Source organism: Carcharhinus amblyrhynchos, chromosome 24, assembly GCF_965287045.1.
Source record: "Carcharhinus amblyrhynchos chromosome 24, sCarAmb.v2.hapA, whole genome shotgun sequence".
In the NCBI taxonomy this organism is placed as follows: Eukaryota; Metazoa; Chordata; class Chondrichthyes; order Carcharhiniformes; family Carcharhinidae; genus Carcharhinus; species Carcharhinus amblyrhynchos.
In genome coordinates, this window is record NC_137347.1 from 19526223 (window position 1) to 19552202 (window position 25980).

Genomic DNA, 25980 nt, shown 5'->3' on the forward strand with positions numbered 1-25980 from the left:
ACGCTCTCTCCTATCAGAGTGCATCATCTGCTACCAAAATCAGTGATGTTCAAATCTGAACGGCTGGAATGGAACATAAAGTGGAGCCTCTCTATTCTACTTCTCCTCCATTACGTTGACCCTGAAAGGAAGTTAAAATTATTCCCTAAAATGTGAGACTCAGAGCTCAACTCAGCTGGGGTTGGAGCCCAAGTGACATGAGGCCGAATTGAGTGTGGGACAGAATGATGAAACCCAACGCACACCTGTTCCAGCCAACTAATATTATGATGTACTTAATGAAAGTGCATAATATTGTCCTTCAAGTCTGTAAGCCATTGATAAATAATTATCATAGTTTATGAATTAACACAAAGCATTTAACATGTTATGGCCTTACATTAGATACTGAAATGGGCTTCCTGTTGGTCATGAGATATATAACCTGTCATCACCGATAGCTGCTGCATAAACTAACAAAACCTCAATATTATCTTAATACCATATGCATTGCAATAAAAGTGAACCAGGGCTATTCTCAATAATATCACGCATTATCAGAGTTCAGGTGGCAGCTGCAAATGGTTCAAATCTTCTCTTGCAATTTACAGTATTATGTGAACGCGTCAGTTACAATCCTGTCACAATTGCTCACGGGTATCTATCATTTTCTATTTAACATGCTCCATACATATATAATGTAGGTATGTTATTGATATTATCTTTGCACTGTTAGTAAGGTATGGAAATCCCTGAAACAGTTCTCAAAGCAGAAGCCTATTCAGCCAACTGCTATAATGTATTTCCAGTTCACTGAGTCCTGAAGGCCAGTGTAGTGTGACTGGAGGGCTGTGTCTGAAGAGACTCATTTTACTTTTGTATGGAAATTAATAGCCGGCTCGAGAGGAGTTCAGTTCAGTACACAAACACAGACACTTAACACATCATTGTGAGCGGTGACAGTGAATAGCTCAGCCCTGATCCACAGAACCAGCAGAGAATGTGGGAATGAACTAATGTGATTGCACGGTAATGAGACACTGTAATTGATCAGTCATAATGTGATTGTAATGAATCTCATTATTATGTATTGGTAAATAACTATTCAGAAGATGGTTTTCTTCCAGCTGACTGATTTACATCAGTGAGTGTGGGAATGGAGCTGTGGGACAGGGCGGTTTCTCTCAAATCCTGCCCACACCCAGTCTCTTTCTATTCTCTTACCCTGATGCTATTATTTTTTCTCTTGCTGTTGTTGCTGATTTCACAGAAGATTGTTTTCCCCAGTTGAAAGGGTTGTGGGTGTTTTCTCCCCAGTGCCAGACTTGCACAGCAGTGAAAAAGCAGTGAACCTTGCAGATAAGCAAGAGGAATTTAGGCTCTTGTATCAGAACTGGATTAGACCCAGTGGAGTGTAGCGACACAGTCAAGGGCAGGAAGAGGGGGAGGATATATCGTCCCTCTTGACAGCTCTGTCCAAAACACCATAAATATCGGTGACGACATTGTAAAAAAAATTGTACCGGTCAATTGTTATATTTTTGGATATCCTCTTTCAAAATGAGTAACATTTACTTCAGTCCTCTTCAAATTCATCGATTTTCAAGCTTAAAGCAATTCACATGGGACAAGTTGACAGCAGAATGCAGTCCCAGTGAGCTCTTGTTGTTAATTCTATCTGACTTGGCGTAAAAAGACATCCATTAACATCCGCCTGAGATTCACTGGTGAACTGCTAAACATCCCAAAACAATTGGCTATCCCTATCATTCCATAGAAGTGAAAAGGAGTTATTTCATTTAAATCTATTTCTCAAAAAACATGAGACTGTACGATTGCGATGAACTAAAATTTTAGAACAATATTCTCCAAAGGAATATCATTTCCCGCATTATGTACATTAAGAGGTTATCTCTAGAATCATAGAATCCCTACACTGCAGAAGGAGGCCATTCAGCCCATTGAGTCTGCACCAATCACAATCCCACCCAGGCCCTATCCCCATACCCCCATGCATTTACCCTGGCTAGTCCTCCTGATAGTAAGGGCAATTTAACATGGCCAACACACCTACCCACACTTCTTTGGACTATGGGAGGAAACTGGAGCACCTGGAGGAAACCCACACAGACATAGGAACATAAGAACTAGGAAAATGAGTAGGCTACCTGACCCCTCGAGCCTGCTCCGCCATTCAATAAGATCTTGGCTGATCTTTTTGTGGAATCCACTTATCTGCGCATTCACCATAACCCTTAATTCCTTTACTGTTCAAAAAGTTATCTCTCCTTGCCTTAACAACACTCAACTGCTAGGGAATTCCACAGATTCATAACCCTTTATGTGAAGAAGTTCCTCCTCCAGTCCTAAATCTGCTCCCTCTTATTTTGAGGCCATGCCCCCTAGTTCTAGTTTCACCCACCAATGGCAACAACTGCCCTGCTTTTATCTTATCTATTCTCTTCATAATCTTCTGTGTTTCTAAAAGATCTCCCCTCATTCTTCTGAATCCCAATGAGTATAGCCCCAGTCTACTTAATGTCTCCTCATAAGCCAACCCTCTCAACTCCAGAATCAATCTAGTGAATCTCCTCTGCACCCCCTCCAGTATATTCTTTCTCAAGTAAGGAAACCAAAACTGTACACAGTATTCCACATGTTGCCTCACCAGCACCCTATACAGCTGCAACATAACCTCGCTGTTTTTAAACTCCATCCCTCAAGCAATGAAGGACAAAATTCCATTTTCCTTCTTAAATATCTGCTGCACCTGCAAACCAACTCCTTGAGATTCCTGCACAAGGACACCAAGGTCCCTCTGCACAGCAGCATGCTGCACTTGTTTACCATTTAAATAATAGTCCATTTTTCTGTTATTCCACCAAAGTTGATGACCTCACATTTACCAACATTGTACTCCAACTGCCAGTCCCTCACCCACTTACTTAGACAATCTATATCCCTTTGCAGACTTTCAGCGTCCTCTACACACTTTGCTCTGTCACTCATCTTAGTGTCATCTGCGAATTTTGACACACTACACTTTATCACTACTACAACTCCAAATCTAAACAGTTGCAGTCCCAACACTGATCCCTGAGGGACACCACTAGTCACTGATCACCAACCAGAAAAATACCCATTTACCTCCACTTTTGCTTTCTGTTAGTTAACCAATCCTCTATCCATGCTAATACATTACCTGTAATACCATGCATCTTTACCTTATGCAGCAATTTTTGGTGTGGCACCTTGTCAAATGCCTTCTGAAAATCCAGGTACACTGCATCCACAGGTTCCCCATTGTCCACTGCATGTGTAACGTTCTCAAAGAATTCCACCAAATTCATCAAACATGACCTGCCTTCATGAACCCATGCTGTGTCTTACCAATGGGACAATTTATATCCAGATGTTTCACTATTTCTTCCTTGATGATAGATTGAAGGATTTTCCCTATTACAGAAGTTAAGCTAACTGGCCTATTGTTACCCACCTTTAGTCTACCTCCTTTTTGTTAAACAGTGGCATCACATTTGCTGTTTTCCAATCTGCAGGAGCCACCCCAGAGTCCAGCAAATTTTAAATTACCACTAGTGCTATTTCCCCCCACATCTCTTTTAGTACCCTGAGATGCATTCCATCAGGGCCAGGAGACTTGTTTATCTTTAGCCCCATTAGCTTGCCCAACTCCACTTCTTTTGTGATAATAGTTTTTAGGTCCTCACCTGCCTTCCCGTCATCAATTTTTGGCATGTTATTTGTGTCTTCCACTGTGAAGACTAACACAAAATACCTGTTCAATGCCTCAGCCACTTTTTCATTTCCAGTTATTATATCCCCCTTCTCATCCTCTAAAGGACGAATGTTTTCTTTAGCCACTTTTTTTGTCTTATATATTTGTAGAAACTTTTGCTATCTGTTTTTATGTTCTGAGCTAGTTTACTCTCATAATCTATCTTACTTTTCTTGTAGCTTTCTTCATGGTTTTCTGTTGACCTTTAAAGATTTCCCAATCCTCTAGTTTCCCACTAATCTTTGCCACTTTGTATGCCTTTTCTTTCAATTTGAAACCCTCCTTTATTTCCTTAGATTTCCATGGTTGACTATTTGTTTTTCTACAGTCCTTCCTTATCATGGGGAGAACGTGCAAACTCCACACAAACAGTGATTCAAGCTGGGAATCAAACCCGGCTCCTGGCATTGTGAGGCAGTGGTGCTAACCACTGTACCACCGTGCCACCCCTAATAACTCTTAGCGTCAGAGTCACTCCATGAACACTGAAATGGGGTTTGTTTGTGAATTATGGTACAGTTCAAGTATAGATTTTTTTTTGGATATTATTGCTGTATTCTTTGCCAAATCAACAAACGTTACTTTGATCTATATATCTTCAAAATATATCAACACAAAACGTTTCTGTTAGTGTTGCAATTATTCCCAGCTGGCCCTCAGCCTGAGTGACCATTTATCAGAGAGACATCGAAACAGGCAACAACAACCCAGGGAACTAATTTCCCTCAGAACTTCAAAAGAAATATGGCAGCCAGAGAGAGCTGGAATGATTAAATTGTACGGTATTGAAGCAGGTGGGAGAACAGGTCTGTATCTAATTCTCTTGTCCGTTATTTAGATAATGAATGGAATTGTCTCCGATATCAGCAAAGTCCAATGTCGGACGGGAAAAGCAGCTTTGAGCTGGCTGAGGGCATTGGTGGCTTTTTCGGCCGTGTTGAGAATTAATCTGACCAGGCACGGCGAGTAATCAAAAACTGCGCTTTTATTGCTTGTGCACAAGGAGAACAAACACAGTGGGTCTCACTATGATGTTCTGACCAGATTCTGTAAAACAGTTTCAATTACAGCATTCTGCAGCAAATGCACGCCAGTTAAAACACCAATAGCATTTCAGGCTGGTGTGAAGTTTCAACCACTACAAATCAGCATCTTTCCAATCCTTAGTTTGTGTTTTTAATCGCTATACATGCAGATGTACAGAGTCTTTGACATTTTAGCACACAATGTTCAGTAAACATCCTTACTTTCTCTAATCACAAACCGCACCCAGAAGTGGGTTTCAATACTTAATTGTGCTGAACAGGCAGATTCACACCCATCACCTGTTAACAAGTGACTCCAACTCCCACTGCTGCTTTGTGCAACACTTGTAAGAAAAAGTTGGCAGGCATGAGTTCCATGCCATATCACTGGCAGGTTACCTCTGATTTGCCCACCCCATCATTACCTTCAACGATCTGGGCACCACAATTAAAGACCGCCCCATTGCACAGTCTGTGTAGAGAGTTGACTGGGGAGTCATGGCTAACACAGCCAGAATACACACAGTTCAGAATGTACGAGTCTTATACCCTCTTTGGGAATTGGGCTCTCGCCTACAGAATGAGTGTGTTATTGCTCACAGACCAGCTGACCATTCAGTGAGTGGAAGCCTTTGCAGTTCACAGAGTGGACAGCTTGATGCCACAGAGCACTGAGTGCCACATGAGTGCACCCTGTACTCATGAAAAACCAGAGATCTGCACATATCCCATTGCTCTTGCTTCCTGGTTTGCTGAGTTCCGCTCAAAATGGATAATGTTGTTTGCCCTCAGGGAGACTGCACATGAGACTTCCAGGATCCACTTGCATGTGAAGGCTTGTGAAATCTCACATATTACCTGGCAGAATCCACTGGCATAAAAGCAGAGTGCCATCATCACTTTCAGTGACAATGACAGTGGATACCTTACAAGTCCCTGTGGCACCAGATCTCAGATGTGTAGCATCTGTCATCTTCTACAGATGCTACACATCTATAGCAGATGACAGATATGACCATCCAGGTTGTTGGACATGCGCAGTCCTCAGCAACACTGGTTCTCGAACATCAGAAAAAAAGTGGCATTTACTCCAGTTTTTACACAAATTCGACACAGAATTCTTTTGGGAGAATCCCACCCAACATGCCTGAAGCCTTCCAACAAACGTCCAACTCCATGTCAGCCCCATGCGCAATCACTGTGTGATCATCAGTCATGCACCACGCAGCTTTGCGCTCATTTTTATCTTACACCAGTCCTTCATCCTCCTCATCCTACTCTTTGTCCCTTGCATAATTGGTTTATGACTCCTCTTAAGAAACTCATTTTACATCAAACTGAACTACAACTAGATCTGTGGGTTCACGAGAGCTTTCACTGAGTAAGCCATCAAAGTACTCAAACAATGGTATCCCGGTCTGGAGTGGTCTAGTGACTTATTTCAATATGTCTCAGTGTCCTATACACTGACTGGTTACTGTTCTAGAACAGATACACCACATGAAGCCATCATTGGATCAGGTTTTAAAGACTAAACACATGACGCTGGGAATGTGAAGAAATGGGTAAGTACCAACAGCAACAATCAGCCAGAGCTTTTCCAGCAACTCTAGCTGGACGAGCCCTTCAGTCCAACTCTGTCTTAGTCCTTCTGCCCTCCAACAAATTCTTTCTGACCAAAGACCAGCATTTATTTATATGTGGCATGCAGGGTCATCAGGAGCCCTCTGCAAGCAAAGCAGTTCATTATTTCATTGGATTAAATAAGTATGTATAAACTGATTATCAACAGTGATGTCCCCAAGGTGACCCTTTCCTTGCGTCTCTATTTCTATAGAAGCATCTTCAGCAGCTTCAGCATGGAAGTCTGTGATGGCTCAGATAATGGATCATGAGGCCATCATGAATTGAGGCCAAAGATTACGTTGTCTTTACAGATGCCAGAGCAGCTGACTTTCTGGCACCTGAGCAAATATTTGTTGAGGGGATGGTGATGGGGTCAATGTGCTATCATCATAATTGCAACATGTTCCACTCCCTTGCATAAATACCCCAAATAAAGGACTGTAACTATAATGTGAAAAACAGATTGTGAGAATGAGAGTGAGTGAGTGAGTGGTCAAAGGGTGGGAGTTCAGTATGTGTGAATGAGTTGAGTGAGTGTGTTCAGTGAGTGAGTGGCTGAGTGAATGAATGTTCAATGTGTGGGAGTTCAGTGTGTGAGTGAGTGTGTTCAGTCAGTGAGTTGAGTTCAGTGAGTGATTGTAGGGCATTCATGAAGCATGTACTACATGCTTAGTTAAGTTCCCAGTCTATTCAAGGGGGAGGGGATAAATGGGTCCCAAAGCCTGAAGACACCAGGATGAACATCCCTATTGGTGCCACAGCTCCCGGCAAGGCAGTCCAGCTGCAATGTCTGTTGAGGTGACTGCATGCTCCATGGCTGACTGCAGACTGTTGATGCCATGCACCGCAACCCCACACAAGTTGGCAGCAGACTCCACTGTCAACAGTTCCCTGTAGACATCCAGTACGTTGAGCAATCACTAGTGTGTGGAAAATAATTTTCTATTGAAAGCTAGCCCTAAAATCTGCATTTTTTTCCCCTTTTCAGAGTGTATAACCCAGGTTTGGTGATTGGCAAGCCATTTCCTGGGTTGGCTTCTCTACGAACATCTGCTGACTGATGTGTTGTGTACCACTTGTGTAAGATCCCTCGGATTCACTAGCTATATCCCCCAGTGCATCAATACGTGTCGATGAACAAAAAGTATGAGCAAGTTATGGTGAAACTTAGGAAAGGCTTTCCTACATCCATCCATGAAACCACAGAGTCTGAGCAAAGAACCCAAAACAGTGTTCTCCAAAACACACACCACTTGCTACATGTGGAGAATTGACGCTGCTAATTTTTAAAGCCACACATTACCGAGTTAAGTTAAAGTGCAGCAATAGGTAAGGGTGTCACTCAGTAGACTACTATTCATCATCTATTCTTAATTGAACAATGAAGAATTCACCAGGTTGGTCTTAGGCAGGAGTTACTTATCGTCAGATGGCAACAGTGTTTATCAGATTGTGGTTCCGTTGTTGGGTTTCTAGTTACCTAGAAGCTTTAAAGGCTGTCTGCTCAATGAAACCAGGAAAACTGTTTTCCAGTTCTTACCTTCTTGATTCCTGATCTCTCTGGGTGTCTGAATACAGGACTGCTCTGTGAAAGCAGGACTGGCCTTCAGAAGGACAGCAGTCTGACGACTCTCAAAATTTTCTTGGGGAAACGAGTGATATGGGGATGAGAACTGAATGACATGGTTATGTTTAGCCGTTAGTTGGTTATTTTTGTAAAGTAATTGAGGTACCAAAGCAACAGACTGCATGGCTGCCAGTTAGGGTTGAAATGTGCAACTTCGGTGAGGTGCAGTGGTCCACGTGTTGAGTTTTCACCTTAATAGATCCTTGAAGTGAGTAACTGAAAGGAATAGGTTGCTATTGGTGTAAAAAGTGAGATTATAGGAGGTCAGCTATAAGCCAAAAGCATATTACATGCCCAGACACTACATTCAGCAATGGCAAGTGACAGAGCTATAGAAGGGAAGAATCAGAGTGCATAAATATTTGTCAATTCTCTTCTCTCCCCAGATCTCCTTATGTATAAATTCTGATAAAACAGGTACAGGTTGCTCTAGAGGAATTAAAAAAATAAACTAGAGCACAAGGTAAGGAATAAAAAATGACAGTTAACAGATTGTCACCACCCTTTAAGACTGTACTCAGCAGGCTTGCTTTACAGAATAGTTGGTTTGCAAAACCCTTTTTGAGACCTTTCCTGTGGTTCTGGCAGTGAGTATATCAGTTTAATTGGCGGTTTGTATTCATATTTAAATGAAGACCACTCACCAAACTCAATCAGGTCTCCTACTGGTGTCTTTGGTGGACAGAGTGGATGTCATATCCACTACCAAAATGAAAATCCACCCTAAAACGCTGAACAACTTGAACAACTTTACCCAGCCATACATCTGATCTATTCAAATCTGAGCTCTTCAGCTTTGACTTTCCAAATGGCAATATTTCAACTCTGGGAGGCGCGGTTGCACAGTGGTTAGCACTACTGCCTCACGATGCCAGGAATCTGGGATCAATTCGGCCTTGGGTAAATGTCTGTGTGGAGTTTGCACATTCACCCACTGTCTGCGTGGGTTTCCTCCAGGTGCTCAGTTTCCTTCCACATTCCAAAGATATGCAGGTTAGGTAGATTGGACATGCTAAATTGCCCCTTAGTGTCCCAAATTAGGGGGATTAGAAGGGTAAATATGTGTGGTTACAGCCTGGGTACAAGTTGCTGCAGACTCAATGGGCCAAATGGCCTCCTTCTGCACTATGATAGCATTATTTCATTGTGTTAAAAGGTCTTAAAATAATGCCAACCACATTTAGGTTTTCTACTTCATTTAAGTGACTGCTGTAGAAGATGGTGATTGTGTCCCAAAGAACCTCTTAACTTGGTCACATGCGAGTTATCCATCCTTGAGGAATATAAATAATATCTCGGGATTTATCAAAATTTTTGTCACATACGGCAAAAATTATTTTGAAAAAAAATGAGAAGTGGTAAAAGATGGAACTAATGAGCATAGACATAAGCTGCACTTCTCTGTGGTTTGAGTACAGTGCAGCTGGAGACAGTGTGGGTGCTTGTTGGGCTATTGTTGTGTGATGTGGGTTTAGCATGTTTATGCTTTGAACAATCTCTTCAATCAATCTTTCAAATGAAAGAGGTCTAGTAATTAGAATCTGATGTGATGTCATCTTAACAAAATATGATAGATATTCCATGCAAGTAACACCATCACATATGGTATATGTAAATTTTGAACCAAAGGCAACTGCAATGCGATGGCTAACATTTTAAAACCCTATTTAAAAAGGAAATTCATGGCTATTCTTTCATACTTTCCTCAGTATTTGTACCCTAAAAGCAGCGGTATTTTCCCTCGACTTAACTGTCTTATGCAGCTTATTTTCCTTATCATGTTCAAATCTTTAAACATGGAAGGGCAAGTTATTAAACGTATATTTTTAAAAAAGCATGTGGGATGCTACGTTTTGTAAACAAGGGCACACAGTAAATGAAGGAAAAGATGAAATTGTATTTATGTAGCATTTTCCCAACCTCAGTCTATCTCAATAGAAAAATTACTGAAGTGCATTCATAATACGCAAAAGTAATGCTAAACACGTACAATTGATTGGTCACATTGTAGTCAGAATATTGTGTTCAGTGGTAGTTGCCTACCTTAAGATAGTGGGGAGGTTGTGGAAGAGGTTGATTAAACTGAAAACAGAGGATGGGAGACTTCAATTATGAGGAGAGACTAGAAAATTAGAGTTGTTTTCATGGAAAAAGAGCAAGTTGTAAATACAGCTAACGGAAGTGTTCACAGTCGCGAAGAGTGTTGATAAAAGTAAATAGGAAGAACATTGCATTGGTCCGTGAATCCACAATTAGAGGGTGCAAATTTAAAATAATTGCTAAAGAAACAAAAAGAGAGAGCTTGGAAGAATTTTTTTTTAAAACTTTGCAGAGGGTTGTTAGAATTAAGAATGACCAGCCAGAAGGAAACTTTTAACAGAAGTGTGTGTGTGTGTGTGGGGGGGGGGGGGGGGTGCGGGTGGGCAGCACAGTGGTTAGCACTGAGTTCAATTCCCAGCTGGGGTCATGGTGTGGAGTTTGCACATTCTCTCTGTGTCTGGATGGGTTTCCTCCGGGTCCTCCCTTTTTCTCCCACAGTCTAAAGATATGTGGGTTAGGTGGGTTGGCCATGCTAAATTGCCCCTTAGCGTCAGGGGGACTAACTAGGGTAAATGTATGGTTATGGGGATAGAGCCTAGGTGGGACTGTCGTCTGTGCAGGCTTGATGGGCTGAATGGCCTCCTTCTGCACTGTGGGATTCTAAAAGTGGGTAAAAGTTGAAAAATGGGACATTGGGCCCAATCCCGTGGTGTAAAATTCTATGATTCAACTCTGAAAACTTCATAAAGAAATACATAATGAGGTGCATTTTTGGCAAATAGTTTTCATTTATCACAGGTTGACACTCAATTATCTTTATATTCAAGAGCTTCTTGTGGTACAACGGGTAGTGTCCCTGCCTTTGAAAGTCTGCCTTAAGCATCTGTCAGTGCGGGGAGACAAACAACAACATCCCTGTATGTGAATCCCATGCCTTTTTTATGGTTCATCTCTTCAGCCACCTGTGAGATCTCCAATTCTAGCCTCTCGTGCATTCCTGATTTTCTTTGCTCTACAACTGGTGACTACATTTCCAGCTGCCTAGGCACTAAGCTCTGAAATTCCTCCCTAAACCACCCCATCTTTTAATCATTCTTTTCCTCCTACACGATGCTCCTTAAAACATGACTCTTCAACCAAGCTTCTGATCACCTATCCTAATATCTCCTTGTGTGCCTTGGTGTCAAATTCTTGCTTGATAAAGATACTATATAAATGTAAATTGTTGTTGAATAATCAATGTTGATTTGATTTGATTTATTATTGTCACATGTATTGGAATACAGCAAAAAGTATTGTTTCTTGTGTGCTATATAGACAAAGCATACCATACGTAGACTACATAGGGGAGAAGGAAAGGAGAGAGTGCAGAATATAGTATTACAGTCATAGCTAGGGTGTAAAGAAAGATCAGCTTAATATATGGTAGGTTCATTCAAAAGTCTGATGGCAACAAGGAATAAGTTGTTCTTGAGTCAGTTGGTATGTGACCTCAGACTTTTGTATCTTTTTCCCAATGGAAGAAATTGGAAAAGTATGTCGGGGATGTGTGCAGTCTTTGACTATGCTGGCTGCTTTTCTGAAGCAGGAGAAAGTGTAGATAGAATCAATCGATGGGAAGCTGGTGATGGATTGGGCTTCGTTCACCACACTCTGTAGTTTCTCACGGTCTTAGTCAGAGCAGGAGCCATACCAAGCTGTAATACATCTGGAAATAATGCTTTCTATGGTGCATCCGGAAAAGTTGGTGAGGGTCGTAGCGGACATGCCAAATTTCCTTAGCCACCTGTGAAAGTAGAGATGTCGGTGGGCTTTTATACTATAGTGTCAGCGCAGAGGGACCAGGACAGGTTGTTGGCAATCTGGACCCTAGAAATTTGGAGACTTGATCATTGCTGTATCCTTAACATAAGAACATAAGAAATAGGAGCAGGAGTAAGCCATCCAGCCCTTCGAGCTTCCATTATGTTTAGTTTTATCAGAATAAAACTTGCTATATTTGAACTTTATTACTTTTGATATGCTAGAGTCTAGTATCATTTTTTGTTGGTTAGCTTGATGGTGAACACATGAGCACAGACATTGCATAAGAACATCCAATCCAAGATGCTAAAAGGCTTACCCTTCAAATTGCTAAGTCTCTTAAGCTTTTGTTTTGGGCTGAATCATCCTCTCACCAGCTTCCATTGTTGAGCAGGTGGCTCAGTTTTCAGTATGTTCAGTAGGGCAACTCAGTGGCACACTGGTTAGCACTGCTGCCTCACAACGCCAGCAGCCCAGATTCAATTCCAGCATTGGGTGAACGTATGGAGTCTGCATGTTCTCCTCATGTCTGTGTGGGTTTCCTCTGGGTGGTCTGATTTCCTTCCACAGTCCAAAGATGTGCAGGTTAGATTTATTGGCCATGCTAAATTGCCTTTTAGTGTAAATATGTGGGGATACAAGGATAGGACCTGGGTGGATTATTGTCAGTGCAGGCTTGATGGGCCGAATGACGACTTCTGCTCTGTAGAGATTTTATGATTCTATGTTCTTGGGCCAGGGCATGGCATGACTTCATTTCCAGACCCTTTTTCATGGGTTAATGGAGCTCTCACCTGCTTTGGGAAGGCATATCAGCTGCCTACCCCAGGCCCAAGGAGATATTAGAACGTGACCAAAAATCAGGTGGAATGTGGTAGAAGGGAATATTATCTGATTTCCCAACTCCATCTCTCCGCTAGTGCTCCAAATCAGGGTGCTAAAAAGATGAAATGATTCCCTTTCCTTGTCCTCCAGGCTTTAAGCACAGCAATTAGCTTCAGTATGGAACTCTCAATACTCGACAGTGTTTAGGGGTTTCATCCTTGGTCCCTGTTAAGTCTTCTGATCTCAGCTAATGTGGTAGGGGTGGTGAGCTGACCTTAGCACCTAAACTGGGCAAGAAAGTGGAAAAATCAGTCACCTCTGATCAGTAAGCGGTGACCCTCATTAGATGCTTGCATACCATACATAGACTACGTAGGGAAGAAGGAAAGGAGAGAGTGCAGAATATAGTATTACAGTCATAGCTAGGGTGTAAAGAAAGATCGGCTTAATATATGGTAGGTTAATTCAAAAGTCTGATGGCAACAAGGAACAAGTTGTTCTTGAGTCAGCTGGTATGTGACCTCAGACTTTTGTATCTTTTTCCCAATGGAAGAAATTGGAAAAGTATGTCCGGGATGTGTGCAGTCCTTGCTTATTGCACCCCCCAGGAATATCCTCTCAAACTTACCTCCCAATGCATCACCACCCACATCACCACAACCTTCCACCTCCCAGTCCTTCTCCAATGCTAAAATTCAAGCCTGTACCTCTGGCATGAGCTCAGCTAGACACTGATACAACTTTTTCAAACAGAGAAAGATTTTGTGAATTGAGTCCAGGTACAAGTCGTTAAAATGCTTTATTTCATAGACATCACGTGAATGTTCAAAGCCGCAATTCCACTCGTTTAACTCAAAAGCCACTGAAATGTGGAAAAAATAATAAAATACTTACCATTATCCATTCTATAGGTGCACTTACTTATTTTTGGCATGTTTTATGCTCCAGACAACTGTTGACTGATCCACTAAATTCTGTCTAAGCTTTCGAAATTGCTTAACCCAACCATTGGTTTCCATTTCCTCTCCTGTTAATTGCGAGTCTCGTCCTCACCACAATGGGTGTAAATATTGCGGCGACGAGATGGCTAATTGCTTAAATGTGCCTGCTTCTCCTGGTTAATGGTTGTGGGATGAAACAATATAGCCTCTTTGCTTCAGCTTGAAATCGACTGTGAGCTGAGGTACCCTAGAACACTGGCTCGGCTAACTTTAACGCACAAAGCTTAGGCTTTTCTTTTTAATCCACTTTGTGTTCAAGAAGAATCCTTCAACAGAACTCAATTCCAAAATGCTTTCCTTGAAGGAAAAAATTCTCAACACATGTCAAGGATGAACTAGAAAATGGAGTTTCCTGGATGCAGATTTAGCAATGGAGAAGATTGGGAGCTGTACTTGACTTCAGAGTACATGCCAAGATCACGAGTAAACTTAGGTTTATTCAAGATGTTGCTGAATATTTCACAACTAATGAATTATTTTTGAAGTGTGCGCACTGTTGTTATGTTAGCAAACATGGTAGCTAATTTGTGCAGAACAAAATCATACAGCACAGTAGGCCACTCAGCCCATCGTACCCGTGCTGGCTTTTTGAATCGTGTTGGTTGGCCAAAGAATGAAGAGAAATCCCTGCTGTTTTTCAGATTGTAACAATAGAAACCTGTATTTAAAGTAATACAACATCCCAAAATGCTTCACAGAGGCATTAAAAAACAAAATATAACACTGAGTTTAAAAGGAGATAAAGGACATACAGGCAGATGAGAAAGTTCTTGATCAAAGAGGCAATTTTAAAGAGAGTGTCTTAAAGCAGGAAAGTGTGGCAGAGAGGTGCAGAGGTTTCAGGGGAATTTAGGAAATGGACCCATGCATCTGAACACGTGGCCATCAATAGTAGATCCGTTAAAACCAGGGGTGCACCAGAAATGGAATTAGAGAACCCTCTTGGAGGGTTGTAGGGCTAGAAGAAATTACAGAAATAGGGACGAGCTAGGTATGGAAAGATTGAAAAACAAGGATGGAACTATGTCCCCTACTTCTAATCTATTGCACAAAGGGAAACATTCACTCAGTATCCACCCTGTCAATTCTCCTCAGGATCTTAAATGTTTCAATAAGATCACCCCTCATTCTTTGACATTTCAATAGGTACAGTCACAATCTGTACCACCTGTCCTCTTAAGATAACCTCTTCACCCCAGGAATCAGTCGAGTAACCCTTCTCTGAACTGCTTCCACTGCTATTATATCATTTCTCCACTAATGGGAACAAAACTGTACACAGTACTCCTGATACGGTCTTACTTTATACAATTGTAGCAAAACTTCCTGACTTTTATAGGAATTCCCTTGTAATAAACAACTTTCCATTTGGCTCCCTAATTAATTGTTATATTGGTATACCAACCTTTTGTGATTCATTTACCAGAACACGCAGATCCCTCTGTCCAGCCAAGTCCTGCAATATTTTTCCTTTGAAATAAATATACTGGTTTTCTATTCTTTCTGCCAAAGTGGACAAGTTCATATTTTCCCACATTGTACTCCATCTGCCAATATTTTGCCCACTCACTTAACCTATCTATACTCCTTGTAATCTCTATCTTCCTCACAACTTGACAGCTCGACAGACTGGAGGGACTGATCGTGGACAAGTCCCCAGGACCGGATGGAATGCATCCAAGGGTTCTGAAAGAAATGGCGGAGGTGATAGTGGATGCATTCGTGGTTATTTTCCAAACGTCGCTGGATTCCGGGGAAGTGCCGGAAGATTGGAAAACAACTAAAGTTACGCCGTTGTTTAAGAAGGGTGGCAGGCAAAAGGCAGGGAATTATAGGCTGGTTAGTTTAACGTCTGTTGTAGGTAAAATGTTAGAATCAGTGATCAAGCAGAAAATAGCGAGGCATCTTGAGGAGAATTATTTGATAGAGCAGACGCAGCACGGTTTCGTTAAGGGGAAGTCGTGTCTGACGAATTTATTGGAGTTCTATGAGGATGTGTCTAGGGCGGTGGACAGAGGAGAGCCAGCAGATGTGGTGTTTCTTGATTTTCAGAAGGCGTTTGATAAGGTGCCTCACAAGAGGTTATTACAGAAGGTCAGGGGGCATGGAGTTGGGGGTAGGGTGTTAGCGTGGATAGAGGATTGGCTGTCAAATAGGAGGCAGAGAGTGGGGGTCAATGGGTGCTATTCAGATTGGCAGTTGGTGACTAGTGGAGTGCCCCAGGGGTCAGTGCTGGGGCCTCAGCTATTTACCATTTATATAGATGATCTGGAGGAGGGAACCGAGTGTATGGTGTCGAAATTTGCTGATGACACCAAGATTGGTGAACGGCAAATTGTGCAGAGGGTGTGGAGAGTCTGCAGAAGGATCTAGATAGGCTGGGCGAATGGGCCAGGAACTGGCAAATGGAATTTAATGTTGGCAAATGTGAGGTTGTCCACTTTGGTAGGAATAATGGTAGGAAGGACTATTACTTACATGGCGAAAAACTGCAGCATGTGACAGTGCAGAGGGACCTCGGGGTCCTTGTGCATGAGTCGCAAAAACCCAGCCTGCAGGTGCAGCAGGTGGTCAGGAAAGCAAATGGGATGCTGGCCTTCATAGCGAGGGGGATTGAATATAAAAGTAGGGCGGTCTTGCTGCAGCTGTATAGGGCACTGGTGAGGCCGCAGCTGGAATACTGTGTGCAGTTTTGGTCGCCGCACTTATGCAAGGATATTTTGGCCTTGGAGGGAGTGCAGAGGAGGTTTACTAGGCTGATACCGGAGTTGAGGGGGTTGAACTATGAGGAGAGGCTGAATAAACTAGGCTTGTACTCGTTAGAGTTTAAAAGAATGAGGGGAGATCCCATTGAGACATATAAGATGATGAATGGGATGGATAGGATAGAGGTGGAGAGGCTCTTCCTGCTCAGAAAGGACAGTAGGACTAGAGGGCATAGCCTCAAGATAAAGGGGGGGCGGTTTAGAACGGAGTTGAGGAGGAACTTCTTCACTCAAAGGGTGGTGAATCTCTGGAATTCTCTGCCCATTGAAGTTGTGGAGGCTGCCTCGCTAAATATTTTTAAGACGGGGGTTGATAGGTTTTTGATAGGCAAGGGAATAAGGGTTATGGGGAGAGGGCGGGAATGTGGAACTGAGACACGACAGATCAGCCATGATCTTATTGAATGGCAGGGCAGGCTCGAGAGGCTGGATGGCCTACTCCTGCTCCTATTTCTTACGTTATGTTCACTTACTTTCCTACCTTCTTTATGTCATCTGAAAATATTGCAACTGTATATTTTGTCTCTAATCCAAGTCATTTATATACACTGTGATTAGTTGAGTCCCTACCACTGAATGTTATGACACTCCACTGATTAGAGCTTTCCAACATAAAAATCACCAATTTATCCCTACTCCCTGCTTTCTGTTAACTGAACAATTTTCAATCCATGTGATATTTTACCCCCTGCACAACGATCTCTGATTTTTCATAGTTAGCTTTGATGTGGCAGCTTACTAAACACTTTTTGGAACTCCAAGTCCACCACATCCCAAGTACATCACATCTACTGGTTCCCCTTTATCCACGTTACTTGTTATTCCTCAAAACACTAATAATTAGTCAAACATGATTTCCCTTTCATAAAACCATGCTGACTCTGCCCAATTCATTACTGTAACCAGCAATAACCTCCTTAATAATAGATTATCATAGTCTTTCCCATATGACATGTAACTGGTCTTAGTTACCTGTTTTCTGAGTCTTGAATAGAGGAATTACATTTGCTATTTGGGACTTTTCCAGAGTCAAGGAAATTTTGGAAAATTAAAAACAATGCATCTACTATCTCCACTGTGGTTTCTTTTAGGATGTTTAAATGAAGTCCATCAGATTCTGGTGACTTGTCAGCTTTTAGTTCTAATAATCTCAATTTCCTTTCCCTGGTGATTGTAATTGTTAAAAATTCCTCCTCCTCTTTCGTCTCTTGATTTACAAATCTTTCTGGGATATCATTTTTGTCTTCTCCAGTTAAGATAGACATAAAATATCTGTTCAACACTCCTGTCCTTTCCTTATTTCCCATTACTAATTAAACAAACTCACTCTCTAGAGGACCCAAACTCACTTTAGTTACTCATTTCCATTTCAAAGAGAAACTCGTGCTATCTGTTCTAATATTTCTAGCTAGGTTTCTCTTCCTCCTTAGTAATTTTTTAGTCACTCGGTGGTGATGGACCACAACAACTGAATCCTAGGGAGGATACTCTTACCAAAAAAATTCTAAGCACCAAATGAACATGAGAACTAGAGAGTTTCAGATCTGTTTTTAGATGAGTATGTAAATGAAATCTTACACCAGTTTGTACAAAAAGTGACGCGCAATCTGATTTCTGCCAGTAAGGGGTGGGGGCAGGACCTAAGCTGGCCGGAAAGCCGGCTGCTCACACTATAGTGCATAATTGCGCTTGCGCAGATCTCTCTCTGTTCTGGCCTCCCCACTGATGGCCCTGACCACCCCCCCCCCCTCAGCCTGGTCAATCACTGCCCAAACCCCCGCCCAATCCCACCCTGGTCAATTGCCGCTTGAACACCCCACCCCAGCCCAGTCGATCACCTGGTGCCTGGTGGGCAGTGCCAGTGTGCTTAGTGGGCACTGCCAGGGAATCAGGCTGGCACTTCCACCACATGAAGACCCCATTGGCGGAGATCATACTTAATCCTCTTCAGTGAGGACATTCATTGGCGAACACGTTAAGGTAAGTGAGCCCAGGCAATTCCAACCCAGGCTCACTAATAATATTACAATTAGAGTTAAAATATATTTAAATATTGAAATCAGCCTCACACTCTTCCTGGGCAGGAGCCTGACCACGCCAGATATCCAGAACCAGCAGGATCACCAGAGGCGAGAAATCAGGCATGAACCCAATTTTTCACCTTTCATGCAAGGTTACTGAATCGCCATGCCCATGGACTGGTGGGACAAGAATGTAAGATCGCCTCCTAGATATTAATGGCTAAATTTGATTTAGTTGGAGCAGAATCATCAGCAAAAGACGTTCGATAAAGTACTACGTAATAGACATGTTAACAAAATTAAAGTCCATGGAACTTAAAAGAGATAATAATGGAAAAGGTAACTAATGTCTGAGAGTCAGAGATTGAACCATCAGCAGCGACAGTTCACAGTGAGATCGTATTATAGTTGGTTCTGAGTTTAATTGGACACTATTGCCACTGATGGCAATTCGAGCTTTTATAAATTGTGAACACAATCTTTCAGACTCCATACCACTCAGCAAAACAACAAAAGTTCCTTTTAAACGTGAGAACAATTGTTCGGAGTGCTCTCCGGGTGCTGGAGGGGAGGGCGAGTGAGGATCACTTTATCTCCAGGGAAGAGCTCGTCTAAAGTATTTTTACTGCGGTCAAATCTGCCTAATCAAAGAGAAAATCATGCGAAAAAATAATTCTAGTCCCCTGAAGAAATGAGTTATTGTTTGTGCCCCCTTCAGTTCCAGACCCTCTCCCACCGTGAATGAAGACTGTGATGGATTCCTACACTCTGATGACAGTAATCATCTTGGCGCCTAACGTTTTAATCAGCAAACTCATCCTCCCTTCAAAATTTCCCACACAGTGAGTCGGGGCTGGCACCGAGAACGTGTCAACAGGGGAAAAGGACCAGTGTCTCCTTATCGGCAGAGAAATGCTTCTCTGTTCGGAGCTGACGACAATGAACAGAATGGTCTTTCTCCTGTCACATTTTCTGTAATTAGACGCTATCTGAAACTGCTGCTGGCATTATTTAACTGTGAGACTGATAGCTGTGCGGACAGAAGATTGGGCTCCGCCACCAGGAAATGAAGTTCTTGGCTCAAAGCTCAAGCACTTGAACATTTTCTGCACTTTGCAACACGCAAAAGCAGCGTGGCATAATAATCATCATTTTCAAAAATTCCAGAAGTCTGCGGATCTTGGAGGTTTTACCAATATATAATTTGTTTAAATTGGCCCCGAAAACAAAGTAATTACACTCATGGTCCTGCCACATACTGCTCGTCGAGGCATTGTTAAAGTTTATCAAATACAATCAAGAGATCCTAATCCTAACTATTTTGAGTCCTGTTCATATCACATGGCTGGTGAGTCTGTGACAGCAGAATATATTCTGCCCAATAGCAATAGCATTAAACCTGCCTGATTCCCGGTGTCTTTTCAATAGGAGTAAAACTCACTCCCAGCATTGGAGTTCTCAGCAAATCCTGTGTAGCATGAACACAGACTCGGTGTGATTCTGGAGTCTGTCGTTTTGAACTGCAAGAAATTGCAATGCAGTAACATGACAGCCATCCTTACCTTCCTTTCCAGATGGATTTTATAATCAGAGATTCTATGTAGCTCTTGCCCTGTAATCAAATGTAAATAAGGATTTAGTTAAAAGAATCAGAGATTAGAATGATGGAGTTCAAGAACGGAAGGAGAGTGTAAACAAGGGAGTTAGGCCAGTTAGCTTCAGATCATTAGTACAGAAAATGCTAGAACCTATTATTAAAGATGTAATTACTGGGCACTTAGTAAATCTTATGATTGAGCAGAGTCAACATGGTTATATTAAAAGGAAATCATGTTTCACGTACCTGTCTGAGTTGTATAGGTTTGGAGATAGTGAGGTAGAAAAGAGGAAACCAGTGGATGTATTTGGACTTTGAAAATGCATTCAGTAAGGTGTCATTCAGGAAATTATTACACCAAATGAGACCTTGTGGGATTGGGGATAATATGGTTTAAAACAGAAAACAGAGAAAACAAATAAACCGGCATTTTTGGGTTGGCAAAATTGTAACTAGTTGGGTGCCGCCATGATCATGTATATGGAATGAGCTGCCAGAGGAGGTGGTACAGGAGAGTACTATTATAACATTTAAAAGACATTTGGATAGGAAAGGTTCAGAGGGACATGGGCCAAATGCAGGGACTAGTTCAGTTTAGGAAGCCTGGTCAGCATGTCTGAGTTGGATTGAAGGATCTGTTTCCATGCAATATATCTCTGTGATAATGATCAGTGCTTGAGCCTTAGCTACAATCTATATCAATGACTTAGGTAAGGGACTTGAGTGCTGGGAGGAGGAGCAAAAAACTTGCAGAGGGATGATGATGGTAATGACAATGGTTGTCTTTCGAGTTTGAAGACAACAGTGGATATGCAGACTCATCAACAATGAACAGGGAGATGGTTATCTAGTCCCAGTCTAGATGCACAAAGTTAGAAACAGCTAGGCATTGGAACTCAAATGGACAGATGCTGCTCTCTGATCAATAGTAAAACTAAAATACTGCAGATGCTGGAAATATGAAAATGAAAACTGAAAATGTAGGAGAAACGCAGCAGATCTGGCAGTGTCTGTGGAGACAGAAACAGAGTTAATGATTCGAGTCAGTATGACTCTTCTTCAGATGCTGCTCTGTGATATTGTTCATGAACAGCAATAAGAAGTTGACATTGATCCTTTTCAAAAGGGACAGAAGCTCTAGGGATCAGGGCTCACCAACGAGTTCCTTCTCATGATGATTCCTCCAGCTCATTAGACTTGATGCCACACCACTTCTGATTTCCCTTAAATATGCCTTTGTATAGCCAACCTGAATTTCTTTTGCCAGATTCTAGCTTTCCATACCAGTGTGGATAAATACTTCACATCCATATGCTTCACCTCATTCGCACATACTGGGAGATAGCGTTCGGTGATGGTCCCCCATTCTAACTCCATGCTCCACCTAGTGCAGTTGGGCCTTAGTGCTTGCTGTCCGGAGTTTGAGGTCTGGTCAGCGGGTGCTGAGGATGGAGCACAGTGTATGCATAGGAAACTGTTCCAACTGCCTTATGTAAAATCCAGGGTGCACATCCATAAAGTTCTTATGTACTTAAATTAGATTCTCCATTCCACCAACTCACTAAGTTCAGCAGCCGCATTGTTGGTAAACCAAACACCATGCAGAAAGAGAGAAAGAATATAAAGGAGAGCGTCCCTGGCCTACTGTTGTGATCTTTCCAGTATTTTTGTTGTTATTCAGTTGTGGGATGTGAGTACCACTGACTAGATCAGCACTTATTATCCATCCCTAATTACCCATGTGAAGGTGGTGCTGAGCAGCCTTCCTGAACCACTGCAGTCACTGCTGTGTAGGTATACTCACAGTACTGTTAGGGAGGAAGTTCCAGGTTTTTGATCCAGCAACTGTGAATATGGTTCCAAGTAAGGATGGTGTGTGACTTGGATATGAACTTGCAAGTACTGGTGTTCCCATGCAGCTGTTGCCCTTGTTCTGCTGGATAGTACAAGTTTGGAAAGTGCTGCCAAAGTAGCCTCGGTGAGTTGCTGCAGTTCACCTTGAAGGTAGTGCACATTGCAGCATCTGTGGGCCAGTGACGTAGAGACTTCACACAAGTGGTCAAGGTCAGTAAAAGCAGTTCCCAATGACATAACCCACTAACTAAACCATTAGCCTCAATCACCAACCGCCCCCATCAATCATCGGCCAATAATGTCTATCAATCAGGACAAATACTTAACATGCATACGCTTCACCTCACCCTCACATAATTAACACTGTTGCAAGCTTCACACCCACATCCTACAGCTTGTACAGATTACCTGTTTTTTTAAATCCTTTCACAGGATGTGGGCCTTGTGGGCAAAGCCAGCATTTAGTAAACATCCTGAATTGTCCTTGAGAAGGTAGCCTTCTTGAACCATTGATATGAAAGTGTTCCCATAGTACTGTTAGGAGGGGAGTTCCAGGATCCTGACCTAGTAGTCACCATGACAACCACACCACCCAAAAATATTGCATAACACTGATTAACATAGGTCAGGTTGATGCGTAACCAAAGGCAACAGGAATTAACCAGAATGAGAAGGAGGAGTGCCTGCATAATCCATTCCCTACAGAGGAAACAATGCCAGCATTTCTGAAAGGGCCACTGCTGAGGCTGTGACTAAAGATGGGGCTGAATATACAGAAGATGACACTACACCTACATCCAATTATCCATCCCACATTCTATTTTCCCAACAACACAAGCTGTTTGTTACAAGCTGCTGATGGTGTAAGCATGCACTTCTTATTTTCCCTCATCCTATCATCAGAATCTTATCCTTGTGACATTTTCATTTCAGATATCCAAAAATGCACAGCCTAGACAGGCGGTGGAGAAACATTGAGAAGAGAGTAACAATGAAGAGTCACTTGATTCCACATTCGCTACCACCCATTCAAATACTAACACTGCATATATCTGAGAGGATGTGTACATGGTGAAGCACTGGGCATGACTGATCTGCAGCCAGGCATGAGGCAAGGGTAGCACAGGTGCGAGCTTGCCAGAGGGCAATGTTGCAAATGAATTCCACTGCAGAGGATTTTGATGAGGATTTTGATGGGCCAGGTTATAGGAAAAAGCTGGTGATGATATATGACAAAATGCTCGGTGCATTGACTGGCTTGCTGAAAAGCGTGCTTCCAATGCCAAGGAACATGGAAGAATCTGACACCAACTTGGCACAGAGGTTTGCCCAGATCTTGGACCCATTCTGTCTAGCCATGAAGTGGTGCCAACTCCATAAATGCAATTGTGGATCCAACCATAATGCAGTGTGTTCTAGAACAAAGAACAAAGGAAATTACAGCACAGGAACAAGCCCTTTGGCCCTCCAAACCTGCACTGACCATGCTGCCCAACTGAACTAAAACCCCCTACTCTTCTGGGAACCATATCTCTCTATTCCCATCCTATTCATGTATTTGTCAAGACCCCCACTTAAAACTCACTAATGTATTTGCTTCCACTACCTCCCATGGCAGCGAGTTCCAGGCACCCACCTTCCTCTGTGTAAAAAACTTGCCTTGTACATCCCCTTTAATATAAATCCTTCTGAAGAATCTAAAGAAGAATTACATTTAATTCAAAACTGAACTTTACCAGCACTTTGTGTCTTTAACTTAAGAATAAATATTAACATATCAATACATAAATTTATATGAATAGGTTTGTTCAAATCATTATATATTAAATACGAAACAAAAATTCACATGAGGTGAAAATGTGTCCTACAGACTCGAAACGTTAACTCTAGTTTTTCTCTCCACAGATGCTGGTGGACATACCGAGTGTTTCCAGCACTTTGTTCTTACTGTAATGTAGTGTGTGATGGATGAAGTCTCAGATGAAGTTACCAGAATGATAGGGAGTGGGATAGCTTGATCTTGGGTTTGGACATAGCTTGGCACAACATTGAGGGCCAAAGGGCCTGTACTATGCTGTACTGTTCTATGTTTCTAAGCAACTTACCCAAACACACTGAATGCTGCTGTAGAAACTCAGACTGAAATCATGCAAGATCAGACTGCTGCCATGTGACTGTAGACGCCCGTTTACAGAGGGACTTTCCATGTGTCACAGTAATTCTGTGATCTGTTCTCCAACAGACTGCCAGGATTTCTGCGGCACCACTCTGGGAGAGTGGCAGCTAGTGGTTCCATGGAGCCCTGGCCTGCTGTTCTTTACGTCATACACAGTTTACAGAATGTATGCCCTTCTCTGATCAGAACCTTCCACACACCTGACGAAGGGACACCATTTCTGAAAACTTGTGGGATTACTATGAAATAAACTGGTTGGACTCGAACCTGGTGTTGAGAGACTTCTTACTTATTTACCCCAGTCCAATGCCAGCATCTCTACATCACTGCTGTTCTTTCTCAGGATAACAACATTTGTGCTCCTCCCAACGTCACTCTGCCAGTTGCCTTGCTGTTGCCCTTGTCTACCAGTTAGCCTAGACTGCTGCCACCCATGCCAAGATAGTGCAGTTTGAAGTCAAGCTTTCTAGGGCCAGAATTACTTGAGATCATCCTCCGGTTCATACGCAGTCTCCACCACTGAAAATTGGCAATCTTCCACTAGTTAGAAACTGAAAAATTCAAAGCAATGGTAACATTCACAGCCACTGGTGATATAGTCTTTACTCTGCTCTGAAGTCAAAATTGTGGCTGCAACAAGAATCTCATAGAATCCCTACAGTACGGAAGGAGGCTATTCAGCCCATCAAATCTGCACTGACCACAATCCCACCCAAGACCTATTCCCGTTACTCCACACATTTACCCTGCTAATCTCCTTGACACCAAGCATAAACTTAGCATGACCAATCAACCTAACCCACACATCTTTGAACAGTGGGAGAAAACCGGAGCACCCGGAGGAAACCCACCAGACACAGGCAGAATGTGCAAACTCCACATAGACAGTGACCCATGACCAGAATTGAACCAGGGTCCCTGGCACTGTGAGTTAGCATTACTAACCACTTGCCATCCCCTTCACTAATCTTTTTAGTGAAATGCAAAAGTCTCCAGGATTGATTATCATTGAAATTCAGGGAGGGGAATTGTTCCCTCAGTACCTTGGGTGGATATGGCCTCTTACTAAGAGGCCTTTTCCCACCTCCTCCTTCCTCTTCTGGAAGCCTGTCCTGGCCTCTGCTCATTGCCCAAAGGCCCTCATTATGTGCCTTAAATCATTCTATGCTTCTTTGTTTCAAAATGGTCAGCAGTATCTTGAAGTTTCATTGCTGTCCTTCACTAATACAAAATAGCACAAAGCGGTTTGCAAAAACATGGACCAGATCTTTCACAACAGCAGAGGCATGCCCATCGAATCCAACAGGCCTGATGCTGTTTCAAACACTAACCAATGTGGGACTTCTGCCCATCACCAGGAACACGTCTCACCTTGGAGAGCTGTTGGTCAATCAGGTTGGCCAGCAGTTCTTCAATCCCCTCAGAAACAACACTGCAGTGGTGAGAAAGATGCTGCAACTAGCTGCCTGGAATAGAATGCCAGAACCTGAAGGAAAAGTAAGTGGTAAGGGTCAAGGCCAGAGTGGGGTGATAGCCTCAGAAGTTGTGGCGATGGGGGAAGGGGAGGGGAGATGGGGAGTCTCAGGAGATAGATTGGGGTGAGGGAAGGGAGGGAGCAAATTCTGAAGATCACCAAGCCCTAAGGGAAGGGCTCTCCCAATCAGAAGGGGGCTTCTGATGGAGGCACCAATCTCTGCCTTGACCCTACCCATCAAACTTAGTTCAATTTAGCTTTCTCCTGCTGATCTGTCATCTGCCCCTAAGCCTAGAAATTGAGGCTGAGTGGGAAAGGGCCCTTAGGTGACCATTAAGTGAGAAATGTAGGCCTCCCCTCTGAAGCCCTGT